Genomic DNA, 12,979 nt, shown 5'->3' with positions numbered 1-12,979 from the left:
TGGTTTTACACCTTCGCATTCATGTACTGTCCAATTTTTATTCCCTGTAACTTACCTTTGGACCTTTTGATCATGCGTTGAGTGACCATAACAATTTCCTTGGCCTCTGTCAGATGGCCCCATAGGACAGATCTATGGACACTGCCATGATTTTATTGCTTCACTTCAGCTGGAACTGGGTGGGACTGTTTACCTTAGAAGATGAGAAGGGCTTGTGGATTCTTCCTTTGTTGAAAGAAGAGATGGCAAAGAACAGAGTCTGTGTAGCCTTTGAGATAGTGATTCCAAACCATGCTGTGTCATATATCTTCAAAATCATGGCACGTTACAACCAGATAAACAAATCTTCAGCAAATGTTTTTGTCATATATGGAGATAATGAATCGCTACTATATTTAATGATGAGTGTTGAGAAAATTTTAATAAAAGGCAAAGTTTGCATATTGAACTCACAGTGGGAATTAACTACAAGAAGGAAGTATTTCACTCTAGGTTCATTCCATGTCCCTCTCATTTTTTCATACCATCGCTCAGATGTTTCTGGATTCACAGATTTTGTCAACGCAGTTAACCCTTCCAAATACCGAGAAGACTTCATTGCTTGGCTATGGTTTCTCTCCTTTAATTACTCAGATTCTGAGTCTGACTGTGAAATGTGGGAGAATTGTCCTCATGAGGCTTCCTTGGATTGGTTGCCTAGGCATAATTTTGACATGACTATGTATGGACACAGTTACAATATTTCCCTGCAATTGATCTATTGTTCTCTCTAATGAATATGTAAAATTCCATTGTGAATATGTACCTTGATGCAGATTTTGTAGTGGAGCATTTGGACTGTTTCCACAATTTGGTTATTGTGAATTCAGATATATCATTTCTTTAAAACTACACAAATACAAACACCTCCTGTTCTTCCAGCCTTAAGTGGAGACAGACAAAGGACTATACCCTGGCCTTGAGTTCAAGCCTCACTAGTTGCACATAAAGTAAAAATTAAGAGAATGAGCATACTGAAAAAAGATACACTCTCCTATGCCAAATGCAGCTCAGTTTTAAAGACTGTAAAAGATAAAATTATTTTTGGTACTTTTTTGATATTATGATCAAGATGTCATGGGATCTGATCTTGGTTCAAGTTGAACAAAGAGAAGAATCTCATATTTTGACCATGTGCCTCTATTTTCATCTTTGCACCACCTCCAAGATTATAACTTATAGTCTTAAAAGTATCTTCAGGAGTTAGAACTTTTCCCCAGGAAGGAAAACCCATGGCGCCCTTCAGTTTAGCACAAAAACAAATCAAAACCCACAAAAACACTGTAGTTCAAGTGATAGAACACTTGAGCAAAAATACCTAGGAACAGTGATCATGCTTTGAGTTCAAGTCAATTTTTGCCAGAATTTGCTTTGAACTGACATCCTCAGATGTCAACTTCTCGAATACCTAGGATTACAAATAGGAACCACTGGCAAGTAAAAGATTTTTTTTGTTTTTATGTAATATAAACAAATAAATATTAACAACCAGATGCAACTCTGTTTCATTTGCAACACCTGGAGAAAAGAGAACCATCAGAAACAACATAAATGTACCTGTTGTGTTCTTCACTAATTTGACTTTCTGATTCTATGTCCATCATTTTTGGTCCATAGGAGAGAAGGTCAACTTACAACTTTCCTCTCAAGGCAGTCATCTTCATTATACTTTGTCCTGGAGTTGTTAGGTTCAGAAGGCATCGAAATTCTCTTATCAGGGTCAATATTCCTCGATTGGATTCAAGGGTTCTACATATCTTCCCCTGAGAGAAGTGAGATGAGTATATCATCAGAGCGGCCAAGGACATCTAAACCTACTGACAAAACCTGTTCCAGAGAAGACAAGGGTATGGGTAAATATGTAAAAATAATCTTAGTTTATTTGTAAAGCATTTATTTCTTTTTTAACTACTTTGTTGCTGTTTTAGAGATGATATTCAGTGGGGTTACCTTTACACTAGTCAGATAATAAGAACATTTCCTTTGACTTAGTATCATCTGTTTCCTCATGTGCTCCTATTCCCCTCTTCCCATCGCTGCCCACAAGTTAACTGGTTCAAGTTCATCAATTTCCCAGTGCATCTGGTGGTCTATGTTGCACTTTTTCCACCGGTTTTCCACTGATTCTGTACCTTCCTATCAGCTTTCCTCAGATGTGCACCAGTACACAACATAAATGAGGTAAAGGATACAGTGTCTTCTGAAAACACAAAGACAAATTAAGAAAAATTCCCTTATTTCTTTAACTTTGGATTTCATTTCATTCTGTATATTATTTTATAGAAATATGAAGAGGTCCTTTAATGTTACAGACTGGTGATTATCTCCTAAGACTATCTTCTTTTGGTCTTTGTGCATATTTGTGTCTAAAATCCTATATACTTTGTCATATCCCACTGCATTTTAAATATAATTTCTGAGTATCAAGTACAACACGTGCCAATTTTCTCTCTGATCTTGGCTTATCTCGCTCAACATGAATTGTTCTAGTTCAAACCATTTTCCTATGAATGCCATTATTTTTTGCTTTTTGTTGGTTGTATGAAAATGTTTTGAATATAGGTATAATTCATTTATTGTTGGGCAGTTGTGTTTTTGTATCTTGTTATTATGGCTTTATAGTAAAGCTTGAAATTTGTTATTATGATACTATCTGTAATTGTTTCTTTTGCCTCAAATTGCTTTGCCTATTTTGCCTCTTTCATTATTTGATGTGGTTTTCCTGACTTTTTTCCTCTTTTTCAGTGAAGAACATGGTAAGGACTTATGGGGATTGATTTGAATTTGTATATCATTTTTTGCACTGTGGCCATTTTGACAATATTGATTATACCCCTCCAAGAACATGGAAAATCTTTCCATTTCCTGGTTTTCCTCTTTGAGTTCTATGTTTAGGTGTTTACAGATTTCACTAAATAGATCTTTTACATCATTGGTCAGGTCAGATTTTCTTAGGCTCTAAAAAATGATTTAATGATTTTCTCTTTCTCCTTTTACTTTGATAGCATACAGAAAGTCTACTGATTTTTGTAGGTTAATTTTACATCCTGCCAAATAGCTGAGGCAGTGGATTAGTTCTAGGGGTTTGGGAGTGGACTTTTCAGGATCCTTCAGATATAAGATCATGTCATCTTTAAACAAGGATAGTCAAATTTCTTTCCCTATGTGGATAGCTTTTTTTTTTCTTTTTTTTTTAATTAATTGGACATAAATTTTTTTACAAGGTGTTGTGCAAAGAGGGTGCAGTTACATAGTAGGGCAGTGTGTACATTTCTTATGATATCTTACGACCTGTTTTTCTATCCCTTGTCTAGGTCAGGTTGACATATATGCAATATACAATGTATCAAGAACATATACACTATTCACAGACTTGGTCTCTACTGTCTCTCCGTCTCCCTTTCTTAACAGTCATATATCAGGGAGATCATGCCCCTTTGTTTTCTGTGTTCTAGGCTTGTCTCACTCAACATTATTTGTTCGAGTTCTGTCCATTTCCCTGCGAATAACAGTATTTCACCATTCCTAATTGCTATGTAGTATTCCATTGTGTATAAATACCATATTTTTTGGATCCATTCGTCTGTGGAGGGGCATCTGGGTTGTTTCCATATTTTAGCTATTGTGAATTGTGCCGCGATAAACATGGAAGTACAAAGGTCTTTTTGATATCTTGGGTTTTGCTGTTTAGGATAGATGCCTAGGAGTGGTATGGCTGGGTCATAGGGTAGGTCTATATTGAGCTTTTTGAGAAACCTCCATACTGTTCTCCAAAGTGGTTGTACTAATTTGCACTCCCACCAACAATGGAGAAGGGTTCCTCTTTCCCCACAGCCCCTCCAGCATTTGTTTTTTCCTGAGTTCAGAGTATAGGCCATTCTAACTGGGGTGAGGTGGTATCTCAGGGTTGTTTTTATTTGCATTTCCTTTACTAGCAGGGATGTTGAGCATTTCCTCATATGTTTCATTGCCATTTTTATATCTTCTCTTGTGAAGACTCTCTTTAGCTCTTTTGCCCATTTCCTAATAGGTTTATTGGACTTGGAGGGGCTTAGTTTCTTGAGTTCTCTGTAGATGACCGATATCAGGCCTTTGTCTGTTGCTGTGCTGGTAAATATCCTTTCCCATATCGTTGGCTGTCTTTCTATTTTGGTGGCTATGTCCTTAGCTGTGCAGAAACTTTTTAATTTGTAGTAGTCCCATTTGTCGAGTCTTTCTCCTATTTGTTGTGCCCCTGGGACTCTATTCAGGAAGTTCCTTCCTGTGCCTATAAGTTCTAGTGTCTTTCCTACTCTGTCCTTCAGTAGTTTCAAGGATTCAGGTCTGATGTTGAGGTCCTTGATCCATTTTGAGTTGATCTTGGTGCATGGTGATAGGCTTGGGTCTACTTTGAGTTTTCTGCATATAGCTGCCCAGTTCTCCCAGCACCAGTAGTTGAAGAGGCTATGTTTATTCCATTGTATGTCTTTAGCTCCTTTGTCGAATATCAGTTGGCTGTAAGAGTGCGGTTTTATTTCTGGGTCTTCAGTTCTAATCCATTGGTCTTCCGATCTGTTTTTATACCAAAACCATGCTGTTTTTGTTATGATGGCCTTGTAGTAGAGCTTGAAGTCAGGTATTGTAATACCTCCTGCACTGCTTTTTTTGCCTAGAATTGCTTTGGCTATTCTAGGTCTTTTGCTGTTCCATATGAATTTATGGATTGGTTTCTCTATTTCAGTGAAGAATGTGGCTGGGATTTTGATAGGCATTGCATTGAATTTGTATAACAATTTAGGCAATATGGTCATTTTCACTATATTGATTCTGCCTACCCATGAGCATGGGAGGTCTTTCCATCTCCTTGTGTCTTCTTTGATTTCCCTTATTAAATTTTTGTAGTTTTCATTGAATAGTTCCGTCACGTCCTTGGTTAAGTTGATCCCTAGGTACTTTATTCTTTTTTTGGCTACTGTAAATGGAATTGTTTCCATAATTTCCTTTTCTGTTTGTCTATTGCTGGTGTACAGAAAAGCTGCTGACTTTTGTGGGTTTATTTTTTATCCTGCTACTTTGCCAAATGGGTTTATTAGGTGTAGGAGTTTGGGGACTGAGTTTTTTGGGTCCATCAGATATAAGATCATGTCATCTGCGAATAGGGATAACTTGATTTCTTCCTTGCCGATGTGGATCCCTTTGATGTCCTCCTCTTGCCTTATTGCTATGGCTAGGGATTCCAGCACTATGTTGAACAGAAGTGGGGAGAGTGGGCATCCTTGTCTTGTTCCTGAGTTTAGAGGGAATGATTTAAGTTTCTCTCCATTTAATATGATATTAACAGTTGGTCTGTTGTATATGGCTTTTATTGTTTTCAGGAATGTTCCATCTATTCCTGTTCTCTCCAAAGCTTTTAATAGGTATGGATGTTGTATTTTGTCAAAGGCTTTTTGGGCATCGACTGAGATAACAATGTGATTCTTGATTTTAGTCCTGTTTATGTGGTGAATTGCGTTGATTGATTTACGGATGTTGAACCATCCTTGTGACTGAGGGATGAAGCCTACTTGGTCATGATGTATGATATTCTTGATCAGTTTCTGGATCCTATTTGCTAATATTTTATTGAGGAGCTTTGCATCTGTGTTCATTAGTGATATTGGTCTGTAGTTCTCTTTTTTTGTTGGATCTTTGCCTGGTTTGGGAATGAGTATGATATTAGCTTCGTAGAATGAGTTTGGGATTTCTCCCTCCGTTTCTATTTCGCGGAAGAGTTTGAGGAGTATTGGAATTAGCTCCTCACTAAAGGTTTTGTAGAATTTGTTGGTGAATCCATCTGGGCCTGGGCTTTTCTTAGTAGGGAGGTTCTTGATTACCTCCTGTATCTCACCATAAGTTATTGGTTTATTTAGTTGATTTATTTCTTCTTGGTTCAGTTTGGGCAGTTTGTACTTCTCTAAGAATTGATCCATTTCTGTAAAATTACTATTTTTTGCTGAGTAGAGGTTTTGGAAATAGCTCCTTATGATTGTTTGAATATTGTGTGTACTTGTTGTAATTTTTCCTGTGGAGTCCCTGATTTTACGAATATGAGTCTCTTCTCTTCTTTTTTTTGTAAGTCTTGCAATGGGTCTGTCAATTTTGTTTATTTTCTCAAAGAACCAGCTTTTAGTCTTATTTATTTGTTGAATGGTCTTTCTATTTTCAATCAGATTTATCTCTTCTTTAATCTTTGTGATCTCTCCCCTCCTAGTCGTTTTAGATTCTGTCATTTCTTGTTTCTCCAGTTGTTTTAGTTTCATCGTGAGGTTATTCACCTGCTCTGCTTCCTTTCTTTTAATGTGGGTGCTGAGTGCAATGATCTTGCCCCTCAGCACTGACTTAGCTGTGTCCCATAGGTTTCTTTGTGATGTGTTTTCTTTGTCATTGTGGCTTATGAATTCGTTGATTTCATCTTTAATTTGATCTGTGGCCCAAGTGTTGGATAGCAGCGTGGGGTTTAGCCTCCAAGAGTGTGCATAGCCTCTCTGGTATCCTTTGTTGTTGAGGGTTACCTTTAATCCACTGTGATCAGATATAATACATGGGATGACGTCAATACTTTTGTATTTGCTGAGGTTCTTTGTGTGGGCTATGACGTGGTCTATTTTGGAATATGATCCATGGGCTGCTGAAAAGAAGGTGTATTGGGTCTCTGTAGGGTGGAAGGTTCTATATAGGTCTGTTAGATCCATTTGGGAAATGGTGTTATTTAGGTCCTCAGCTCCCTTACTAATCTTCTGGGTGTTGGATCTGTCTCTTGGAGAGAGGGGAGTATTAAAGTCACCCACTATGACTGTGTTTGCGTCTACCTTGCTCTGTAATTCTTTGAGAATTTGCTTGACATATGTCGGGCCTCCTTTGTTTGGTGAGTATACATTTATAACCGTGATTTCTTGATTCTGGATTTTTCCTTGTATTAATATGTAGTGTCCTTCTTTGTCTTTTTGAGTGGACTTTAAAGAGAAGTCCAGCTTGTCTGAGATCAGAATGGCTACACCTGCCGTTTTGGTAGGTGCGTTTGCTTGGTAGATCTTGCTCCATCCTTTCATTTGAAGCTTGTTTTTGTCCCTTGCTGTAAGGTGGGTCTCTTGTAGACAGCAGATGTCAACTTTTTGTTTGCGAATCCATTCTGCCAGTCTGCTCCTCTTTATCGGGGAGTTTAAACCATTTATATTTAAAGAGATCAAGGATAAAGGTGTTTTTTCTCCTTCCATTTTCTTGGTGGGCTGTTTTTTCTTCTTTTTTTTCTTGTCTTTAGTGAGCTTGTATTTCTGCTGGACTTTGGCTATTGAAGTTTCTTTCTGATTCTGTGTGTCTTTTACGATCTCTGTTGGGTGGGGTTCCCCTCTTAGAATTCGCTGTAGGGCTGGTTTTTTATTCACATACTCCTTTAGCTCCTCTTTGGTGTGGAAAGATCTGGTTCTCCCTTCGAATGTAAACTCCAATTTCGCTGGATATTTGATCCGAGGTTGTAAATTGTTATTCTGGAGTACTTGGATGGTGTTCTTCCACTCACTTCGAGCTTGGTAAGTTTGTGTGGATAAGTCGGATGTTATTCGAATCCTCTTCCCATTGAATAAAGTTTCCTTCTTCGCTTTGGCTGAATTCAGAATTTGCTCTTTAATCTTGAGGTCTGTAGTCTTGAATATTATGAGCCTTGGGGTGGCTTTCCTGGGGTCTGGCCTGCCAGGTGTCCTATAGGCTTCGGTTACCTGGATGGGGTCCCCTGTGAGATTGGGGAAGTTTTCTGCAATAACTTTATTGAGAACATGATTAAGCCCTCTGCTCTGGTATTCAGCTCCTTCTTCTATTCCAATTATGCGCAGATTATATCTCTTGTCTTTGTCCATTAGTTCCTGGATTAGTCTTCCCTGAAGCTTCACCTTTTCTTGGAGTGTGGTCATTTTCTGGTTGTTGTCAGCTGCTTCATCGTCCAGGCGAGAGATTCTGGATTCTATATGGTCTACTCTTTGTGTTATGGTTTCAATTGCGGAGTTTATGGATGTCAGAGAGCTATTTATGGTTGTCATATCAGCTCTGATCATGGAGATTTCTTCCTTTAAAGAGTTGTATTTTAGGGGCTGGGGATATAGCCTAGTGGCAAGAGTGCCTGCCTCGGATACACGAGGCCCTAGGTTCGATTCCCCAGCACCACATATACAGAAAACGGCCAGAAGCGGCGCTGTGGCTCAAGTGGCAGAGTGCTAGCCTTGAGCGGGAAGAAGCCAGGGACAGTGCTCAGGCCCTGAGTCCAAGGCCCAGGACTGGCCAAAAAAAAAAAAATGAGTTGTATTTTAAATCTATTTTTTCATGCATTTCAATTCTCAGGATGTGGAGATGTTCTTTAAAGGCAGCTTGCATTGTATCCATTTTTGCTTCCATTTCTTTAAAGCAGGCTTGCATTGTATCCAGTTTTGCTTCCATTTCTTTCTTGGCTTCCTGGGTGTCCTTCCAGATTTCCGCTCTGAATTCCTGGAATTGTTTTCTGATTTCATTTCTGACGCTTTCGATCATTCCTGTTAACATGGCCTCATTTGCTTTTTTAGTCTCCATCTCCATCTGCTTTTTGGAGCTGGTGAGTTGGCTTGCCCTTTGATGAACTGAGTTATGTTTCTTTGTGATTTGCGCATCTGGAGATCTGGATGGCTTCTCAGGTTTGGTTTGTAGCTCCTCCCTCCCTCCTGTGTAGACGTGTCTAAGGCAGCAGGTGCTGCCGCTGTGGCCCCGCCCATCAGTGCAGGGTACGCCTACCAGAGCGGGCGCTGTCGCCGGGGGCCCCGCCCTCCTGTGCGCTGTGCGTCCACTGCAACAGGCACTTCAGCGGGATATGCCTCCCAGAGCAAGTCCTGGGTTGTTGGGTTGTGCTTGCGCCCTCCCACGAGTCCGTTGGGGGGGGCGGTATGTGTGGGGTCCAGTGGGATCGAGTGTCCGGGTGTGGCTTGGCACCTTCAGACCTCACCTCTGCTGTGAGTGGGGGACGTGATCAGGCTCAGGTGACCCTGCTGGGCTGGTATTACCCACCAGCGCCTGTGGTTTTAGTTGTAAGAGTCTGCGAGGTCCAGGCGCCTCGGGTGGGGTTTGCACAACCAGCCATCTCCCGGCCCCTGTTGGGAAAGGGGCGGGGCCGGTTCTGCCAGTTCAGGAACCTGTGGGGTGTTGGTGCTGCTGGGCCCTTCCCCTGCTAAACTGACTTCCCCGCGCCTGATGGGAGCTTCCCGCCTGATTTGGGGTTTTTTTGTTCCCTCAGGGGTGGGGGAGGGGGAGGGAGGGCACTCACTTTTGCTGCTTTGTGTGTGTGTCCCGCGCAGCCGTTGGCCCTCCAGGGGTTGGCTAAGTGTCGTGGTGGCTTCCCTGGTTCCCGATTTCTGCCGTGCTGGGTTCCCTTGTCCGGACCCAGTGTGGACCCAGACTTCTCGTCACTGCCGGTGTGTGTCTTGGTCCGCACCCTGCCTTGTGTCCATGGGGTCTCCCGCTATATGAATTCTGCACTCCTGGCAGCCTGTCTGCTGATCGCCGGGTTCCCCTTTCCCAGCCTGACCCTGTTTGGGCCAGGGTCGGCTGGTGGGGGGAGGGTGCCCCGGTGAATCTCCGGCTCCGTGTAGGTTTTCGGTTCTTCTTTTTTGCTCCTTTTTGTTTTCCTGTGTTTCTCCACTGCTTCTGGCTGCTGGTTTTGCTGGGTTCTTGATGGGGTGTTGGGTGTTGGAGTTCCCAGCTCACTATGCCATTGGAGCGAGTCGGGGTGCCTCCCTATTCTATCGGTGCCATCTTTCCTCCCCCTGTGGATAGCTTTAATATCCTTATCTTGCCTTATTGCTCTGGCTAAGAAATTCAGAATTCTATTGAAGAGCAGTGGACAGAATGGACATCCTTGCCTTGTTCTTGATTTTAGGGAAAATGGTTTTAGTTTTACCCCATTTAGTATGATATTGAAAGTTCCTTCTATTTCTAATTTTTCTAGAGCTTTTAACATGAATAGATGCTGTAATTTGTGGAAGGCTTTTTCATTGCACAGGTCCTTCACTTCCTTGGTTAAGTGGATCATAGGCATTTTTGAGGCTATTACAAAAGGAATTACTTTCCTAATTTCAGCCTCTCCTATCTCATTGTCAGCATAGAGAAAAGCTACTGGTTTTTGTGAGTTTGTTTGATACCATTCTACTCTTCCAAATTTCAATCATCACTAGTAATTTGGGAGTGGAGTCTAAAGGATTCCTTAAATATAGGCTCATGTCATGTGCAAAAAGGGAGGGTTTTCTACTTTCCCTGTTTGTATCCCCTTTGTGTTTGCATCTTGGCTTATTGTGCTACATAGGGCTTTTAATACTGTATTGAAGAAGAGTGGAGAAAGCACATATCCTTATCTCGTTCCTGGTTTTAGAGTATTGTTGTGAGTTCTGTTTTGAAGGCCTTATAAAATTTGGCTGTGAATCTGTCTGAACCTGGGTCCAAGTAAACACACCTACCAGAATGGCAGGGGTAGCCATCCTGAGGTCAGACAAGCTAGCCTTCTCATTATAATCAGTTCAAAAAGATAAAGAAGGACACTACATATTAACACAGGTAAGAATCCAGGAAGAAGACATCACAATGATAAATTTATATTCACTGAACAAAATATGTCAAATTCTTTCAGAATGGCAGAGCAAGATAGACCAAAATACAATCATAGTGGGAGACTTTAATACTCCACTCTCTCCAAGAGACAGATCCAACACACAGAGGATTAGCAAAGGAGGCAAAGACCTAAGTAGCACCATATCACACATGAATCTGACATATCTGTACAGAGTATTTCACCCTACCGGGACTCAATTCCCATTCTTCTCAGTAGCCCATGGAACATACTCCAAAATACACCATATCATAGTCCACAAAAAGAGACTCAGCAAAAACAAGAGTATTGACATCATTCCATGTACTCTATCTGACCACAATGGAATCAAGTTAGCCCTCAATAACAAAGGGTACCACAGAAATTACACAAATACTTGGAGGCTAAACCCCTCATTGTTATCTAACATTAAGGTGACAGAGCAAATTAAGGATGAAATTAAGGAGTTCTTAAGCCACAATGACAATGAAAATACATCACAAAGAATCCTATGGGATACAGCAAAGGCAGTACTGAGGGGGAAGATTATTGCCCTCAGTACACCCATTAACAGAATGGAATCAGATCAGGTGAATAACTTCACAATGCAGTTAAAACTAGTGGAGAAACAAGAAAAAATTGAATCTAAAATGACTAGGAGGGAGATAAAAAAGATTAAAGAAGAGATAACTCTGATTGAGAATAGAAAGACGATTCCAAAGATGATTCCAATAAATAAAACTAAAACCTGGTTCTTTGAGAAAATAAATAAACTTGACACAGCCCTTGCAAGACTAACAAAAAAAGAAGAGAAGAGACTCATATCTGTAAGATCACAGACTCCACCAGAAAAGTTAAAACAAATACACAGGATATTCAAATGATTATAAGGAACTATTTCCAGAAACTTGCCTCACTTTTACCGAGATTGAGCAATTCTTTGAGAAGTATAAACTGCCCAAACTGAATCAAGAAGAAATAAGTCAACTAAATAAACCAATAACCTACAGCGAGATACAGGATGTAATCAAGTGCCTTCCAACAAAGAAAAGCCCAGGCCTGGATGGATTCACCAATTCTATAAAACCTTCAGTGAGAAGCGAATACCAATATTCCTCAAACTCTTCTGTGAAATAGAAACAGAGGGAAAAATCCAAAACTCATTCTATGAAGCTAATATCATACTCACACCCAAACCAGGCATAGACCCAACCAAAAAAGAGAATTACAGACCAATATTACTAATGAACACATGCAAAGATCCTCAACAAAATATTAGCTAACAGGATCCAGAAACTGATGAAAAAAATTATACATCATGGTAATGTAGGCTTCATATCACAGACACAAGGATAGTTCAACATCTGCAAATCAATAATTATAATTCACCATGTCAACAGAGCTAAGACCAAGAACTACATGATCATATCAGCTAATGCCCAAATAGCCTTTGAAAAAATACAACACCCATACATGTTAAAAGTCCTGGAGAGAACAGGAATAAAGGGAACATTCTTTCAAACAACAAAAGCCATATACGACAGACCAACTGCTAATATCATATTAAATGGGGAGAAACTAAAACCGTTTCCCCTAAACTCAGGAACAAGACAAGTATGCTCACTCTCCTGTCTTCCTTCAACATAGTGCTGGAATACCTAGGCATAGCAATAAGGCAAGAGGAAGACATCAAAGGGATCCACATTGGCAAAGAAGAAATCAAACTATCCCTATTCACAGATGACATGATTTTATATCTGAAGGAACCAAAAATCTCAGTCCCCAAGCTCCTAGACCTAATAAACCTTTTTGGCAAAGTAGCAGGATACAAAATCAACCCGCAAAGATCAGCAGCTTTTCTATACACCAGCAATATACAATCAAATGGAAATTATGAAAATAATACCATTTGCAATAGCTAAAAAAGGAATAAATTAGCTAGGGATTAACCTAACTAAAGACCTATTAATGAGAACTATAAAAATCTAAAAAGGGAAATCAAAGAGGACCCCAGGAGATGGAAAGACCCCCCATGCTCATGGGTAGGCAGAATCAATATAGTGAAAATGGCAATATTGCCCAAAATGTTATACAAATTCAGTACATCCCCATCAAAATCCCAGCTACATTCTGCACTGAAATAGAGAAAACAACCCATAAATTCATATGGAACAGCAAAAGCCCTAGATAGCCAAAGCAATTCTAGGCAAAAGAAACAGTGCAAGAAGAATTACAATACCAGACTTCAAGCTCTATTTTAGAGCCATCATAAGTAAAACAGCCTGTTACTGGCATAAAAGCAGACCAGAAGACCAATGGAATAGGATAGAA

The 12,979-nt window shown here is 40.1% G+C and overlaps 1 long non-coding RNA gene across 1 annotated transcript; it reads right to left on the bottom strand.

The window, feature by feature from the left end:
- Positions 1–10,527: 10,527 nt before the first annotated feature.
- On the bottom strand, positions 10,528–12,199 carry LOC125367289. The gene is made up of 3 exons (XR_007214040.1): positions 12,188–12,199; positions 10,743–10,748; positions 10,528–10,662 (listed from the first exon to the last, which is right to left on the bottom strand). It is a non-coding gene; the product is annotated as an uncharacterized LOC125367289 (long non-coding RNA).
- Between the last annotated feature and the right edge of the window lie 780 nt (positions 12,200–12,979).

Source organism: Perognathus longimembris, chromosome 18 (assembly GCF_023159225.1).
Source record: "Perognathus longimembris pacificus isolate PPM17 chromosome 18, ASM2315922v1, whole genome shotgun sequence".
NCBI lineage: Eukaryota > Metazoa > Chordata > Mammalia > Rodentia > Heteromyidae > Perognathus > Perognathus longimembris.
The sequence above is the reverse complement of the archived record's forward strand: the minus strand, read 5'-3'. Positions and strand labels throughout refer to the sequence as shown.